The 18,625-nt window shown below is 43.0% G+C and overlaps 1 protein-coding gene across 2 annotated transcripts in view; it reads right to left on the bottom strand.

The window, feature by feature from the left end:
- SERTAD2 (SERTA domain containing 2) overlaps positions 1–18,625 on the bottom strand; it is a 124,728-nt gene that overhangs the window by 7,431 nt on the left and 98,672 nt on the right. Inside the window, exon 1 of one of the 2 annotated variants that reach the window (XM_003922691.4) lies at positions 14,242–14,553. The exons of the other annotated variant lie outside the window; for it this stretch is intronic. The gene's annotated coding sequence lies outside the window, so the exon portion shown is untranslated. Of the gene's footprint in view, positions 1–14,241; positions 14,554–18,625 lie in introns of those variants that run through there. 2 annotated transcript variants of the gene reach the window in all.

Genomic DNA, 18,625 nt, shown 5'->3' with positions numbered 1-18,625 from the left:
ATAATTAACTGTTCTCCAAGGCAAGAAAGGTTACGATACTAACAACTGGTTTGTCTAATACTTCACATGACAGACGTACTGTTTAGTGCTACAAGTCTCATTTGTATATTTACTTTGCGCAGAACTTTTCCTATCTAAAGTATCTGTTTAAACTTGAAGGTGTATCAGAGTAGAGGTGGTTTCTTCTTACATTGCAAAATATTTTCTACTTCATGCATTAGAAGTGCTACCAGACAACTGGGTTGTGAAACATGGAACTGTATTCACAATGATACTACTGGTATTTGTTTATAATTTGAGCACTCAAATACCTAAAGAAAAATTTCACTTTTGCTAAAGAGTTTGCTAAATGCATTTAATTCTCATACAAAGTTGTGCTAAGATCCGTTATGTGATCATAGCAACACATTTAAACGTGTGAGTACACACATACATGCACACTAAAACTGCGTTTCTCGAAGTGTGGCCACAGATGGTGCCTGTCTGTGAACTGTTACTGGTCCATGATAAGCTACGTAGAGAGAGACATTTTATTATTTAGCAACGTCTACAGCAAATTTACACAGTAACTGTATGTCTGTATATGGAATTTTTAAAATGGGGCTTCTATAACATTGTATTTTTATTTCATTTTATAGTAATTATTTTTACTGTGTCTTACTAAGGTCTATGAAACATTGGGGGGGCAGGGAACCAAGGGAGTCCCTCTCATCACAGAACGCTTGAGAAGCACTGTCCATAAGTATAAAACAAAATACAACTAAAAATAAATTAGTAAGCTCATTGCCACTGTGGATTTTTATTGGTTTTCTGGAGGAGAGGTAACAAATGGTGTAGCCTCTTCTTACAGTCATCAATGCAGAATTGTCTTTTTAAGACTTGTTACTAGAAAAAACAACAGGGCTTCTTAAATAATGCATTTTTCTAGAAATAATCACTGAATCTACAGAGTTCACATATCTAAAAAGCATATAGGCCATGCAATACTATAGGTATTTAGTAGAATTCCCATAGCTGAACGAGATCTTTGGAGATATTTTCAGAAGGATTTCAATGTGAGAAGCACCTTATTTCCAATTAGAATGATACAGCTGGTCATAGCTGTGTGCTAATCCTAATGATTTAGAGAAAGCCTGATAAGACATCTGTAATGCTGCCTGGAAGGGGAGAGCAGAGGGCTCAGTAAGCAAAATCTGTGAGCAGGAGCAGACACACACACCGATTCTTGGATGCACTTCAGAGGTGTAAAAAAGGACCGCTGATGGAGTGCACCTCAAAGTAGGTTTGCTGCCATTTCTCTATTTTGTATTATAAGGCAAAACCGACTCCACACACTCAGTAAGTTTGTAAAAAGCATATAATCTTGATTTCTAATCCTAATTCTATCTAAGCTGTTATAGAAAGGAATACAATGCAACATAATAAATCTCCACATTTTTACTTTAAAAATGAAGTCAGTTTCCTTACATTTGCCTGACATACTGCAGTAACATTACAATGAGCATATTCAGAAGAGGCCTCCAACTCCTAGAGTGGGGAGGGCAGTGAGAACTTTCACTCTCAGGGCTTTGTCTAACAACCACCTCCTTAAGCAGGGCCCAATTTAAAGGAGAAAAGACACGACATGCCCTCAAGAACCAGAGGGCAAGAAGCCAGGTGCGTCAGCCCCTGGGGCCTCTCTGGGCTTGGCTCAGGCTGGTCACAGCCAGGGTCGGTCCAGCTTCTAGCTCCTCCGAAGACTCTTTCCTCAGGCACTCTAAGAAAATAACAATAGCTCTTTAACCACCCTTTGGAGAGGCAAGGGACCTTTCAAAAAGGCCTCACCGGGCTGCAACTTGAAGCTGAAGCTGAAGCTGAAGCAGTAGCAGGAGCTAGCTAAGGACATCTAGGCAACTCTAGGAAGATGTGCTGTGTTTCCTGCGGAGGGTAGGCCTGGAGTTCACTGGCTTCCTCGGCCACCCCGGGGCTTTAACATTCCACTTTATCTCCTCTCCTGGCTGGTGAAGACCAAAGCCTAAAGCCCATGCCTTCTACCCAATTTTTCTAGACAAAGACCCAAAGTGACCCTGAGCTCCAGGGTGGGGCTGGAGACTCGCATGGAAGAATTATGTGGGTGCTCCTCCTTCTTCTGCCCACCCTAAGGGCCCTAAACCTAACCACAGCCACTTTCCTACTCAATAGTCATTGGCTCTTAACATGAGGTTTGAGATCCCTCCCCAATAAACTTTTTAGAAACAAATTCCTGGCATTCTGGTTTTCTAAACATTAATATTAGCAACTATTAATTGCAGTAAACTAAGTTTCAAAACTGAACAAAACTCACTGGTAATTATATAAATGTAAACTTCTGCAGTTTTCCAGGAAGTTTCATACTAAACGTAACTCAGTATACCAAACCTAGTTTTCAGCTGTGCAACTTTTCATGAAGAAGGACCCTGCCCTCAAAAGCTACAATCTGGGCAGATACTCAAAAGTAACACATGTCACTAGAAGCATCTGCAGAAGCCAAAGAACCAGAGGACCAGGAGCCTGAATGACTTGACTTTTTGGGGTTTTGCAATTCCAGAATCTGAATGACTCCCACAGTAAGGAATCTGAGAGATTACTGTGGGCTGGGGGCAGCCTGACAGTCTGCTGGACATAGATTTGTAGCCTTTCTATTTCAGGTGGGATTATCTCTTCATATCTGTTTCCCATCTCAAGATAGTGAGCCTCCCAGGGCATGGGCGGTGTGCGTTTTGTTCCCTTCCGTACCCTCAGCATACGGAAGTCTCTGACACAAGATGCTCCACAGTCACCGAATACACGAACAGTAAATGGAAATAATGAGGAAAGACACCAAGAGGAAGCCAGGGCAGTGCTGTAAAAACAGAGCCAGAGGGGTGGGGGGTGGGGGTGGGTGTGTGTGCACCCAAGTGTGAACTGTGTCTGGGAGGGCGGGTCTGAGGAATGGGAGGAGTTGAACGGTTTTACAGGGCGGGATCAGGGTCTGGACATGCACCATCAGCTGAGATACAGGGTAGGCAGGAGAGCTCCAGCTGAGTAATGGGAATGGCTCTCCCATCCTTCACTTCTCAACCGGAGTTGGGTCCTCCAATTGACATTTCCAGCAAGCTTTCAGGTGATGCTGGTCTGAGAACCTCACTTTGAGAATTACCATATCTCCTTTTTCTCATCAGGCCATTTCAAATTTAGGCCTGAGGATATCTTTATGCAGTTAGTCTTGATTCCCAAGGCCTTCCTTATTTATGTCTAAGCAAGCAGGGCAAAAAAGGAATGAACAGCGTTTTTGTGATAGCAACTGACATTAGAAAACAAAATACTGCATGCAGAGTTAAGATGTCTCAAACTCATTTTTAATGACCAAATTCAGCTTCTCAAATTGATGCATCAGACCCTACTGGCCCAGATTCTCCTTGCTGGGGTCTTAAAGTAATGGCAGCGGGATCTTATCCAAAACCCAAAAAGAAACTGAAACACTACTTACGTTTATAAGAGTAAGTAACATCTCCCACTGCTACACTTTGCATTTTGGAAAAAAATGCAAACAATTTTTTAAAAGATGAATCAGAAAAAGTTATCTTTAGCTCAATGTTTTCCAACTATTTAAAAGCTACACCTCTTTAAAACCTTTTTTTTAAAAAAATTTACTGTCCTTTAATGTTATCTGAACTGTCAAAATAAATGTTAAGATTTTTCAAGTGAGAGTATCAAATTGTCTTTTCTGAACTACTGCTTCTGTCATCCTACCACCACCAACAAAGACCACTGCTTTCACCTGCAGGCTCAACCCCAGCCTCTGTAGAGGCAGCCACAGGAGATCCGCGCAGGGAGCCCTCCTCATCCCATAAAGGCTGCCTTGCTGCATTTCTTTGTGCCAGGCAAAAAAAGATGCAAAAGTCTTCACAGATGTAAAACTTTGCATTATGTTTTAACTTGATTCACCCCAAATGACTGTCACTAGCCTGGACGGAAAGAAAACCCTCTATCACAGACTTTCCTACTCAATGTCTAGAGAAAGAGAATTCATACCACAAAAGGACTTTTTAAAAAGAGGGTCAAAACTGACAGCTTAGTTCTAAATTCTTGAGAGAGGATATAATTGGGGAAGGTATGCCTGATCTTGTGACCAAAAAGGCATCAAAGATTGAGTGGAGACCCCTGGTCCTGCATCCGTGGGGCTCGTGCAGCTCGGCACTACCCTGACCTGGTGCTGGGATAGACAGGGAACCCAGGAAGGCTTCGCCTTAGAAGTCCAGCTGGTTTGTATCTTCTGTACGTTTTCCAGAGCTTTTCTCAATTTCCTTTTAAGAAACAGCAACAACCCAGACATTCTGTGTGCTCCCTTTTCAGGAGTGCAGCAGGCTTCACAATTAAGTGGTATGTTGTTTAAAAGTCAGGTAACATGGCAACACTGAACTACAGTGTCTGCCGTGGTGTATGGCCAGCTAGTAGAACGAGCTGGCCATGCTCTGCCCCTCACCTGGGTGGAGAGCACAGCCGGGGCCTGCCCCGTGATGAGTCACTGGCCTGCACACGCGGGATCTTGCACGGCTCCACATGCACGCTGTACTTCAGGAACGTTTTCAAAATGCTAGCTAACGGCTCTCAGGAAAAAGATTCAAAGGGGAGCTTTAACAAGCCATATCCCTAACCTCGTCAGACACACTGTCCCATATGACTGCTGATGTGACCACTGGTTGCTGACGAGTCCAGAGGTGCCAATGCTGACACTAAAACTGGAAAGATGAGGCCTTTACCTTAATGCCAACACTCAATGCAGTGATCTGCCCTTACGCACCCACCTCTTTGGAAGAAAAAAGAAGCTGAGAGAAGACGTGTGGTGACTGTCTTACAAGAAGGCTGGCAGGGGTCCCTCCCTTCCCCTGACATCCTGTGTCATCAAAACCCACAGCCCTAAGTGGGAACACATTCATTCTCTCGGTGTCTTTTGGGGGTGGTGGTAGGAAAAAGGGGAGCCCCTGGTGAAATTAGCTGAGCATGTGGCAGACTTCTGAGCTGAACAGAGGCTCAAAGTAGGGCCAGGATTGTTTTGAGACAACTTCTGAAACACAGGATATGCTGTTTCTCTTTTCCTCACTTCACAGGCTGGCCTCTCAATTTGTTTAGGACCCTGCTTTTGAGTCATCCAAGTGGAGAGCCTCTGTTCAAGACAAAAGGGAACCTCCCACCAGCCTGATGGCAGGACGCTGAGGACCCCAGAGCCCTGCCTCCAGGCTGCTGTCATAGTGTGACGCAGCAACTCCTGAGCAGGAAAGAGAAGCCTGATCCTAGTTGGGGGAAGCTGTTTGCTTAGACAACTTTCTACACTTAAAATATTACACCTTAACACTCTGGTCTAAGAAATCTGATCATGTCCATGCTTTCAACACACTCCTCCCCCAACGAACAACCAATACACCAGCAAAAACAAAAAGGCTGCCCTGAAAAAGCTGCAGTGGTGGATGATGCTGGCAGAATCAGAAAGGAAGCTAAGAGAAACAGGCGCGTCCTCAGCTGGGCCTCTCGTGTCCTGATGCTGCAGGGGGCACGGGATGGGGGCTGTCCCCTCCAGCAGGGTGTGGGGAGGAGCCGGGGTATCTGCATAGCAAAAGTAGACCTCAGACCCCAAAACAACTGCTTCTGGTCCAGGGGAGTGGGCAGAAACAGGGGCAAAATTCCAAAAGGGAGAGACTGTCTCTGGCTTATTTACAGACAGGGTAAGGATACCCAAAGACAAGGGGGAGTGTTAGTAACAGAGCTCATGAAGCTCTATGGATTCAGAGGCAAAAAAAAAAAAAAAAAAAGCTCATCCAGAATTTCTAAGATCCCTGCAGTAACATCCATGTTAATTGGTAAGACAGACAAAGCCTCCCCTAACAAATCAGCAATGTAATTATAAAGCCAGTCACTAGATCAAGCCAGTCACCAGTGCTTCAGCGATATTCTGAACCTGTAACCCGATACCACTGTTTGCTGCCGGCACCTCCTCGGGCTCTCCCGCTGCGCACCGGCCGCGCGGGGGCCGCAGGGCAACGCAGCCTAGACTGTTTGTTCACGTTCAGACCCTGCATTTGACCAAGACTTGCAGGAGCAATCCTCCTGGTTTTCTTGACAGTGGAGTAGACCCCAAAAAATAAATAAATAAAAAGCTTGAGAATACACTGCAATTCGACCAGGAAGTCAAGCCCTAACTAAATTTCAGAGACAACTTCTACTATTTGGGTTGCTTTCTGAAGTGCAAATTTTTAAAATTCTAGTTTCTCCTCTCAGGTTTTTACATGTTTCTATTAAGTTGAAGGCAGTTTCCAATACTGGCAGTTTGTCAAATATAATCTCTTCTCCCAGGAAAAGAATTTTTTTAAAATGTTGACAACTAACTGCATTTAGTAAGCAAAATATAGTCAAATTCTGGGAGGAAATGTTTCAAGTAAATATTTCTTTAGAATAAATTGTGGCCTTGATAGTACACATCTGGAAAGAAAATAGGCTTTTTAGAACATAAATGTCAAGTGGTATAAAATGTTTCTTATATCCTGTCTTAGTGGTTCCTCTGCCAGCTGGGAATTTTAAGTTTTAATTCCAACTCTTACGAAACTAAGGACACCAATCACCTTCTTCCAAGGACACTGAGAATACTGCCAATTATTTTATTTTACCGAAGGATTCTGGCTAAAAGTGTGGCACACTTAATTTTTTAAAAATACAAGAAAAAAGGTTTAATGGCACACTTAATTCAAGTAAAAGGCTGAGTAGAATTATACAGTTTCTAACCTTAAGTTAACAAAAACATAATATGCTCTGATGCCTGGAATTTGCTTTAAAATACTACAAAACAAACAAACAAAAAACCAAAACCTGGCCATGTGGATGAAACAAGATCTGACAAAATGTTAATACCTGTTGAGGCTGGCTGATAAGAAGGCAGTGCACTGTAGTCTTCCTTTTACTTTTAAGTGTGTTTGGAATTTTCCATAATAAAAAGTCAAAAACCACAAGACTGCCAATACATATTTTTTAAATTAAAACATATAAAATAAGCACAATAAATTACTCACACCCTCAGTGAAAACTATTATATTAATTTGATAGGGTTTTGTCATGCAGAAAAAAGCTATTAGTGCTCCATGTAAACAAGCACGCCCAAATACAAGTTGGAACTCTAATTTAAACTCTGGAAGACAGCACATCACATCCAGCCACGAGGGGGCGCAGCAGAGCAACAAGGAGCCCAGAGGTCTGATTCTTCACTGCAGTTTCTACCTACAGTTCTTCAAAGTATACACATTTTCAAGTTGTTCCCAAATTCAGGTATCCACAGGACAATGCTAAGCAAGCTGGGAGGTTTGCCAAGGCCAAAATAAATTAAATTATGGTATGGTTCAAACTCTGGAAGTGCTGTGTAATAGGAAGGATTGTTTCCCTGTATATAAAAGTGAATACATAATATGTTTCAAAAACCATGGTTAAAATCCCTGGAGGATTCCTGAAGTGAGAACAAACACACACTCGAGTCATAAGATGTAAATGTGGAGAAATCAACAGTTCAGAATTTCCGGGGGAGGAGGGTCCAACATGGACTCCCAATAAAACAATGAGTCTCAATAAATTCAGCACTAAGAATTTTAGCAGCATAGAAGCCTTTACTAAGCCATCCAAACATTATCTCCATACTGAACAGATACTATTTCAGGCAGTTATTTGGGAAAACCCTTCATAAAGGACATTGTGGAGGGGCCATTTAATTATAAAATGTAAGGCAGTTAAACTTAGGGAGAAGATGCAGCAAGATCATTATGGGTAACTACTTGCTGCAATTCTTTCTATTCAAATTACAAGTTCAGGTTATATGATGTTATGTGTTCAATAATAATGCTCATAATAGATGAACTTTTATAATGAATCTCCCCATTTGAAAACTGGAAACTGTAAACAATCTATGTTATAATCATTTGAATTGTAATAGTACTTCATAATTGGTGTCAGACTATGTTTTTAGCATTTTTAATCTAAGGCCTCATTATCATCAGGGTAAGGAATTCTCAGATTTGACAATTTTTCCCATAAGATTACCTGCTAGTAAAGGCTACCAGTTATTGCCCAACCCCCCATTCTTGGGCATAATGAAAATATTTTTTTCTCCTGTATTTATAATTGCTTGGATGGGATTCTGTTTCAATCCTCCTGTAGCATCTTTTCCCCAAAGATACATTGTTTTTCCTCCTCACACTAGAGACCCTTAACAGTGTGTGTGTCGGCGGGAGGCTTAGAGTAGAAAGGAAAGGCTTTGCCAAAAGTATGACAGTTTTTGTTTTTTTAAAAAAAGACTCAGACATATATAAGTCATACTAAGAGAAACATAGGTTTTAGAACAATTCTGTGATAGATAAAATTACACCTTAGTTAAAACAAAAGCAGCCTTTTAGGTTTTATTAATTAGCCAACTACTTGCCACTGAATAAAACTAAGGAATAAAAATGAAGTATGCTACTTCAAGAAATGCTTCAATAGAAGTGTTTCTCAAAAGTTAAAAATTAAAAACTAGTCAGGCCTTCAAATTTGGATGCTCATTACTACAAAAGAATCACTTAAAATATTCTTTACAAATACAGAATACATTTTATCTTTTAACTTATCCATGCAGTCAAAAGAGGAAAACCAGAGAAATGTTATTTCTTTTACTTACTGTGTAAAACTGAACATTGTACTGTACAGCCTAAACCTGAATTCCTTAGAGAACAATATCACATTTCTACAACCTGACATACAAGTACAAAACACTTGAAGTATAGGATAATAGAAATATACTTGAGACATGCAAATGGCAGGAAATAACTATTCTATGTAAATACGTGTCCCACGTAAGTAACCCACATTTTGAGTTGCCTCTAAGAATCCGGTAGGCTAATGATAAGGTTTTACAAAGACAATTTAAACTTTATATCACATACTTGAATAATTCACACTCAGAAAATGATTTTAGAAAGAAAAAAGCAATGAGAATACAAACTTAACTGGAAGGGAGTAAATGATACTTTGTAAATATGGCAGCCGTTAAAAAAATAACTAGTTTGGGACTATTTTGAGATAAAATGTGTATCTTCCCAAGGACTTCTGTGCATTGATAATGAATGGCTCATTGAACTTTAAGTCACTTAAACACAATATAAATAATCAGAGTACCACACTACACGTAATAAACTATTATCTAAAGAAAATACTTCATAATTCCGCAGTTCAATTCAGAACCTTCAATGGTCTTTATGGAAAGCCTTCCTCAACATCCCCAGCCTGCCACCCCTCACACTCTATTCATCCTACCTGTCTTCCGGAGCTTGAGAAGGAGGCAGGAACCACCTGAAGAATTTTAATTTATAAACCAACTACTTGTCAGATAGCTAAGAATCACTGCCAGGTGAAACCTATTTTATTTTATAGTTCTGGACATGGTAAAACTGTTTTTGTTTTTTTTTTTTTTAATTGGTTTGCCTTAAAAACAAAAAAGTTCAGAAAAGACCACCAAGTTCCTGACAGGCAGAGAGGTAAAGCAAAAATTCTTCCACTCTGGATCATAGCACCCAAATTCCTCAGGCAGATTTTTTTGTTTTTGTTTTTGTTTTTTTTTCTGACAGCATGGAAGACACAGAGGAGGTACACATGCACAGGGAGACGTCCCCTCAAAGAAGGAAAGAAATCTGAAAAGCAAATCTGTGTCACCTATTATAAAATGGGATAACCACACAGGGAAGATCAGTTTAAAGCAGTTGCCAGCTTGATATCTCATTAGCGTGACTAGGATTTTATGCAAACCTGTTCTGGTGTAGAGATGACCTTGGGACTTTCAGATTCTCTGGGTTTAACTTGGGCAACACTTCTAAACACAAGGGTGGGGTTCGACAGCAGGCCTGCTCCAAACCCCAGGAGCTGCAGTGCATGGTGTGGAATGATAAGCAGCCTCCAGAGCAGAGGCGAGCAAAGCACTAAAGGCTGATCTGCAGCAAGGGACTTCTGATCATTTATTTAGTGTTTTTGACCACAGTCCATTCAAGTGTACATTTTGCTTTTCTTCAACAGGTTCACTGAGCCCACTATTGAACATTAGTATGTGCACATGGCTACACAGAATATACAGACATAGATCATGTCTGTAAGAACCAAAATCCCTTCCCCTTTACTTCTATGGGAAACTCTTTAGAAAATGCTTAGTTTAGCTTCTTTTCAGTTAACTGCCTAGGGAAGGTTTTTAAAGGAAAAAAGCTTAGAATGAATTAGTAACCCTGCAAAGACACAGGTTTTTTTAAAGTGACAAAAAAGAGAGTAAGGCAGACATGAATGAGTTTTAAGAATTGAAGTTTGCTGCTACCTGAAGTTACTAGAGAAACAAAGCTGCCTTTGGGCATCTCAAACTAGTCAGACCTGCTGTAGCAGTTGCACAGTCAGCTCCAGATCTGTCCTCTGCTCTTCTCCCTCCAGCCCCCACCCCACGCCTCCGCATAGTTCAGTCGATTCTCCACTCAGGGTGGAGGTGGGCTGGGCACACTCACCCCTCATTCTGCTGTCCCTGTGGGAAGGCAGGGCCAGCTCTGGACCGACGGCATGCAAATATAAGAGGAGGTCGGCAGGAGCACAGATGCCAACTCCATTCTGAGCTGAAAACTGCAATGGGTGCAGAATACAGCTTAGGTGATCTTGGGTTTCCAAAATAGATCAATCAAATTGTGGGGTTTACTTCAGAGAATCCTGGCATTAAGTTCAGACAAGGGACAGAGGATTCTGAGAAAACACAAATGGGTCTTTCCAGCTTTGGGATCCCTCAGACCACAAAGACAGCAGAATTTTCAAAACAGAGTTTGCACTGTCTATATGAGGTGCTGGCTGAAATTGGGAGACTCTGTTCTTCCCTATTAGAAATCATATATTTTAAAATATATTTTGATGATTTTACTTTGAAATGTTCATTTGTATTTCAAATAAAATTTTTAGACAGCCAATCATGTTTTGTCTCGTGATCTCCGTGAAGAGAAAAAAACAAGGGGTCTATTTATTACTCAGAATAGGAATGTCGTCTTATTGGGCTGACATATGCCATTCACAGATTCATACAAAGAATGAACTGCCACACAGTGCTAATGGAGAAAGACACTGCCCCACACAATGAGTGACGGACGCTCCAGGGGACAGTTCTGTTCATAAGGGGTTTCCCAGCATCTGCACACAGGGCGGCAGAAGTTTGCCTTTAATATCAACTGTACCGGCCATTTGGGACAATCGTTTTTTAGGTTAGTAGCCATTTCCTTCAAACATACTAAAATTAAATACTAAAATTAAATTAAATATCCCCACATTTCTTAAACAGGAGTCCTGGCTTATGGGTTTCTATGAACTGCTTAAAGAAAAATTATTAATAACCGGTACAAAATATGCATATGCAGTGACTGTGGCACTTTTAGATTTTCATGTTTTGCTAGTCAGTATTAATTAACGAAAAGACCTATGAGAGCTGGTGTCACCCTTATAGTGAGGCCATTTTCACATCAACTGGAGCTTGCCTTCTGGTGTCTTCAGTACACACCTGATCTTTGGACCCAGTAATCAGAGACAGCCCCTGCGCTCTCTCACGCACCAAGAAACTATTGCAACTAGAGCTATCTCCTATAGGACATGCCATGACTGTGAATACAAAATTTCTGCTGCCAGAAAGTTTTAGAATTCTAGAAGTGAATTAAAGTTCATGGTCCCAAATACTACTATCTACATGTATCTTTTTCCATAAGTGGTCTTGGTTCTGTTGATACATGTAAAATATAAAATAAAGCTTCATACTTTTTTCTGTGCTCTTTAACAAGAAACCACAGCAAAAGAAACCCCTCAGAGTTTCTGTTCTAGCTTTCACCTTTCTTAGTTACTAAAATGTAAAATATTTTGTCTGAGGGCAAACTTGTAGTATAACTGGATACTGATAACTTGCAGTATGCTACTTTTATTGATAGAAACTATTTTTACGTATTTGCACCGAACATCTTCAAACTCCTTTCATACGTTTTGTAATGTTTTGCATGTGCAATGCCTGTATGTGCCTTTGTAAAGTCATGTTGAACTTATTCTGCCATCGGAGCCCTGTTTAAAACAGCAGATGCCATGAGCTATCAGTCGCCACACAAATTTAAATGAGTTCTAAATTGTCAAAATATGTGCTATTTTACTATGCTCATTATCAGTAATAATTCAGTGTGTAGCAACAGGGCAAAATTTCTATTTCAGCTTCTCAAATAGAAAAGCTTTAAAGAGGGATAATTTGGCAAATAGAAGTGTAAAGATTTTCTAAATCTGAATTAATATCCTTCTCTTAGTTCTTCAAGGGAAACAAGCTTGAGTAGCTGTTACCTAAGATGCTGTGACATTCGCCTGACAATAAAACCGTTCCCTAGGACACCTCCTGTCATACACTTGGTTGGCATTACAAAATGTGAGTCCTCTCTCCTACCTGTCTTAATGAAGTAAGGAATAGAGCCGGGTGTTAAAGGAAAAGGGGTTGGGGAGTGTCAAATCCAAAATAAGATTTCTCATCTGAGAACAACATGGTTATGTACATTTTAATTAGGAGGCGAAAGAAGTTAAAAAAAAATTTTTAAAGGATTCCAAACTTAATGAACGACATAAACAATTTTATATTAGCATATAGTACCTCTAAGGAAGTCAATGAAGCTAAAGGAAAACTTTTAATCATTTATTTCTTTTAAATTAGAAAAAAAAAAAAAAACCTGAAAAAATAAACAGAAAAGCAGAGATCCACAAACAAACTATTCTTGTTCACTCCAGAAGTTGGGATCTTAGGATGGATATTTTCATCTTCACAGCACACCCTAGCACACTCATATCAGAATAGACTGCTATAAAAAGGGGGAGGGATGGGAGCTGCCAGGGTGAGACATGCCTTCTGCTGAGCTGAGCAACTACCCCCAACCCCCATCGGCCAAGCAGCCCAGAGGCTCTCAGGTGGACGGTCCTTCAGGGGCGGGGTGAAGCCAAAGGCCCACTTCACTCTTGTCAGGGACTAGTCTCTAATTACAAAAAGCTACTGTGAACACTTAGGGCCTCAGGAATCCTACTGGTGACTACAACTTCTAGGCTCTTTACACACATTATGGATATTTCTTAACATATATTGGGAAATCAAAAAGCGTATTTCATGAACAAAGCTTGAAAACATGTACTCTCTCCCCTAAGACCAACTGGGACTGCCCAATTCGATTCAAATAAAAACTGCTGTGGTCTGAGGCTGGCTGTCTCATTCTGCTGTCTGCCCTCCCCATTCAGTGTCCGAAAAACTTCCTTTCTACCTCCTGAAACGACTCAGCTTGCAAGAAAAAAGTTATTCCAAAGCTAACTATATCTATCTTTTCGTGAAACCTAAAAACTAAACCTAAAACTAGACTCCCATTTCAATCTATTACTAGCATTTTTGCTAAAGATAACTTATAGCCAAGAAAAAAAAAAAAAAAAAAAACACCAAACACGATTTTCTCTCCATGCAGTGGCCCAGTGACGACACCCCCTGTCTTACTGGTACAAAGTCTAGGGCTTGGGACAGCTGGCTCCCCTCAGCCCCTTCCCTTTCAGTCATAGGCGGTCACCACGAAGAAGACTTGTAGATTTCTAACTTAAAAACCAACGAGACGTAAGTTTAATATACATAGAGATCCCAAATCAATTCACTTGGGCAAAGACGAAAAGAGGGTGGAGAGAGGCGTTTTAAACATAAAAAACACCGGGAAATTGACAAAAACGCACCATAGCAAGTTGGATGCAAATCCGGCCACGGAACTCAAAAGTGAAGCTGCCTTCGTGCCAGCAATCAGAGCCTTAAAAAGTCTCGCACGTTCACAACAACACAACCGCCACAACGCGCACACACATCCCAGCTGTAGAGGCGACAGTTCCAGGCGCCCGCGCCCCCGCCCGCCGCTCGGCTCTCAAAGCTCCCGACCCCCTCCTGACCCCGGCCCTGCCCCCAGCGGCTCAGCCCGCAGGCGCCGGGGGTCCAAGAGCGCGGGGCCGGGGCCGCGGGAGGGAGCGCTCCTCCCGTACCTGCTCCGTCTCCGGCTCCCTCCCGTCGCGGCGCCCGGCCCCTCCTCCGCCCTCCGGGCTCTCCCGGCCCTGGCCGAGTCCCAGAACCGCCCCCATCCACCCGGAGCCCCCGCGCCCGCGGATCCCCTCCAGCCCGGCCTCGGGAGAACTTACCACATGCAGCTCCACCTGGGAACTAACGCATCAGGAGGGGTTTCCGCCCACTCCTCAGCTACTCCCGCTCCATGCGGAGTGCCCCGCTCCGGGGGCCCGAGGGTGGCGCCGGGGAGCGGGCAGCAGGCGAGGCCGAAGCTAAGACTCCGCTGTCCTCCGCCTGCGCGCCCCGAGCATTATACAATGGTGGAGGCGGCGGCGGCAGGCAGCAGTGGAGGAAGCGGGAGGCGGGCGGAGGGGGCGCCCTGACCGAGCGAGCGGCAGCTCGTGCTCCAGCACTCGCGGTGCAAGAGTGACGTGCGGCCCGCGAGCCTCCCGCGAGCTCCGGGTCCCGGCGCCGCAGGCCCCGCCCCTTGCCGTGCGGCCCCGCCCCCGCCGGCCCCGCCCCGGCCCGCCCCTCCCCCGCGATCCCGGGAGGCGCGATAAAGGCTGAGCCCGGCCGCGGCCTCGGGAGGAGCAGGAAGGGGCGGCGGAGCGCGCGGGGCTCTGGGTGGCAGCGCCGCCCCCGGCTCCTTGCCGGGCCGGCGAGCCCCTGATTTTCTCGTAAGGACAGCTGAAAGAGGAGGGGAGAGGGAAGGAGACACTCCGGCCCGAGGACCACCACTGCCACCAGTAACGCCCCACACACACCCTAGAAGCGCTCAGGCGAATGACGAAGCGGCTGGTGACAAAGGCGGCGGCGAGTGCTGCGCGTGCACAGCCCGCGGAGTCGCGCGACCGCAAATATGACAAGCATTTGAGTTATTCGGCAAAGTGGGGCCGGTCAGCGGGGCGGGCAGGGTCCCCGCGGGGGGCGAGGGGCAGAGAGCCGGCCAGGACGCCCGTCCCGCCGCCCGCGGGATTCCTGGGCGGGGATCTGCTGCGGGACACTCCCCGAAGCCCGCAGGGATCGGAAAGGCAGGATGGGGGCTCCAGCCCTGAGCCGGGGTCAGAAAAAGTCCCTTGCCCGCTTGGCCCCAGCCCGATGCCTGAAGTGGGTCGCCAAGTCCGCAGCACTTTGGGAGCCGGACCGAAATGAGCTGCATCCTTCGGGACCGGCCAGGCCACGGTGCAGACCGGGCAGGAGAAAAGCCGGGCGGGGAGATGCAGCCGGGTCGGAGGCACAGTCCTCTGCCCACAAGTTTCACATTGATAGCCTTTCCCTCCCGTGGAGTAAGCTTATGCTTGGAACTACTTAAACTTAGCAGGGAAATTTATACTAGTTGGAAGAGGGCGTGTGAGAATTTAAGAGCACTAGGGAAAGAGGCCAGAGAGACGATTCGACTGGAAAATTTATGATTATTTTAAGAATTACACGGGCATTTAGTGTAAAGAAGAAGCAATGCAGGCACCTTAAAATTTTGGCTGCCACTCCAATCAATATCATTTCAGATCACTTTGGAATTTAATGGTCCACTATACTAGTTGTATTTAAGGATAATAAAGCTTTAAGACCTAACATAAAGGTGATTGTAAGTCGTTAACATCAAGAGAAATTTAGACTTGTTTAAACTGTTCTGTAATGATTTGTTATCAATCAAATTGATGATATCATTGAAATTAAACTTGTGCTAAAATACTGATAGAGGAGACAACGCTTCTTGTTTTAAAGAAGATGGAAAAGGTTTTTACTGGACCCTCAGTATAATTAAAATCTTATACAGTTTAAGCCAAAAGCCAATTATTTTTGGATATCGTTGAAAAGCCTCATTATAATGGCGTTCAAAATGAGATGTTACGGAAGCTGTGCTCGCCGTCCCTCTGCAGGTCTTGCTCAGTTTGCGCCTGAGTGGCATAACATTCAAACATTTTGCTGTAAAGCCAAGATATTTTTCATTTCCAGAGTTCTGCAGTTTAGAGACGACATTAACTACTAACAGTTTCCTAACCACCCACTCACTTATACTTTCAGTGCTCACTTTAAGGAAAAGCCATTGAAATAGAAGCTGCAATAATCTCTTCCTGTGATATCTTTGTAGAGGAGGCCAGAGGCATTAGCTCTGTTGAATTTAAAGTGAATTTAAACTGCTATTCATGAATTGAAGTAAGCAGGAAGTTACATTTGCAGAACTTTTGTGACACTTGGGTATTTTCTAGCAAATGGGTTAGACCAAATGCAGCGTCTCTGTATAAAATAACAGGATTTAAGTCAAAGCGACAATTCTTCTGTCCCCAGAGTAGACATGATTCTGCTAAAGTCCATAAGGTCTCTATTCTGTACCTTCTCGAACAAAGGTTTGCCTTCTTAAGAGACTGGCAACCTGCATTTTTTGGAGTGAAATGGTTTCCATCTCTTTATACCTTTGAAGGCTGTAACATCTTATCAATGCACACATTACAAACAGCTCCCACTTCCCCTACTTTTAGAATCTGGCATCCTCCACCAAGAAGTTAAAGTGAACAGGCAGCTTCAGCAGCTGCCGATGTGGTTAACACCAGCTGGTTAACCCTATCCCTCCCTTTATGCAACCCCCTGCCCCAAGAGTCACACACAGGCCAGGACAGCAACCTCTACCCAGCCCTGGAAATTCAAGTCTATGATAATAAGAAAAGGCACTTTCTGCACTTTTGAAGTCAGCTACCTTCAGTATGCAATGACATGATTTAAAATATTATTCCTGGCTGGGAGAGGTGGCTCACACCTGTAATCCCAGCACTTTGGGAGGCCAAGGTGGGCCAATCACCTGAGGTCAGGAGTTCGAGACCAGCCTAACTAACATGGAGAAACACCTGTCCCTACTAAAAATACAAAATTAGCCAAGTATGGTGGTGCATGCCTGTAATCGGGAGGCTGAGGCAGGAGAATCGCTTGAACCCAGGAGGCAGAGGTGGTAGTAAGCTGAGATCACACCATTGCACTCCAGCCTGGGCAAGACCAAAACATTGTCTTAAAAAAATATATTATTTATTCCTATCAAATGAATAAGAAATGTTTAGTGAACATGTAAATTTCGTTCTCATTCTTTGGAAGATTTAAAAGCCCATTTAAGGGCTGGGTGCAGTGGCTCACACCTGTAATCCCAGCAATCTGGGAGGCCTAGATAGAAGGATCACTTGAGGCCAGGAGTTTGAGACCAGTCTGGGCAACACAGCGACACCCCCATCTCTTAAAAAAAAAAAAAAAAAGAAAGAAAGAAAGAAAGAAAGAAAAAATGAGCCCTGCATGGTGATGCATGCCTATAGGCCTAGCCACTAAGGAGGCTGAGGTGGAAGAATTGTTTGAGCCCAGGAGTTCAAGATTGCAGTGAAGCAATGACCACACCACTGCATTCCAATATAGGTGGGACCTTGTCTCAAAACAAACAAAATCTCATTTAAAATAATCCTACTCTGAGGGCCTCATCCAGAATTTAGAATTTCTCCCTCTCACATTCATGTAACAACTTTAGAACAGTTATAAGAAATTAGGCTAGTCATCCACATTTAACTACCAGGAACATATCTGTTACGGGAGAAAAGAAACATTCCTTTTATAAATATAGAACTGTGATGGTAAATTTTGAAAATGCTCATGAGTTTAATTTCAGAGAAGTACTTCTCAGCATCACTTTGTAGTTCTGGGTACTAGTTTACACTTCACTGCTTCTCTTTTGAAAGTTTCTGTGCCCTCACATCTTGTAGATTAGTACACTAGTGCACTAACTGAAGGCCACTTTTAGTACTTAATTAGCACACACCAAAAAAACAAGGGGCAAGATGGGTATATAAACTGAGAAACAAAGACTTTAAAACAGGTTTTGAACTAAATTTCGTTTTTCCTTTGCTTTTATTATATTTTTATCTTTCAGGTTCTACCCGAAATACCAGTAATAATCATCCATCTACATACCTTGCATATATTAGTCTTGGTTTTATGGCAAAAAAAGGTACACTTTTCAGTTATTAAATAAACTATATAGAGCCAGCTAGGCTAAATAAGCTTTTCATGGAAAATATGGAGATCTTAACTGTGGACTCACCATTCAGATAACTGAAAATTGGAATAAATCTTCAAAATAGAGTTCTGGAAGTCACATCACCTAACTGATTATCAAGGAGTTGACCGAGGATGCAATGATTTGGAAAACTAAATACTCTCACAAAGATGGCACAAACAGGTTCAGTCATTTGCAGCCACTAATAATTTAAAACAATTCTATCAAAGCAGCAAGTGAACTCATCTACTTCTGCACACTTTCCTCCATCTCTTCTTCCACGTGCTTTGTCATGCTTTTTTTCTGCTTCTCCCTGAAGTCATAATTTGTAAAAGCAGAACTACAGTTCCAGTGGAGGCCCCTTTGCAAAGCTTTCCATGTTGTTACTGAACTGCTTTGCAACAACTGCTTCTTATCTTCTGAGGGAGGTTTCACTTGTCTGTTAGAGATACACCTTTTCTCTTTTAAAAATCTGACAATATTTAAATCTT

Source organism: Saimiri boliviensis, chromosome 1, assembly GCF_048565385.1.
Source record: "Saimiri boliviensis isolate mSaiBol1 chromosome 1, mSaiBol1.pri, whole genome shotgun sequence".
Lineage (NCBI taxonomy): Eukaryota > Metazoa > Chordata > Mammalia > Primates > Cebidae > Saimiri > Saimiri boliviensis.
Note: the sequence above shows the minus strand (reverse complement) of the source record. Positions and strands in the feature narration are given on the sequence as shown.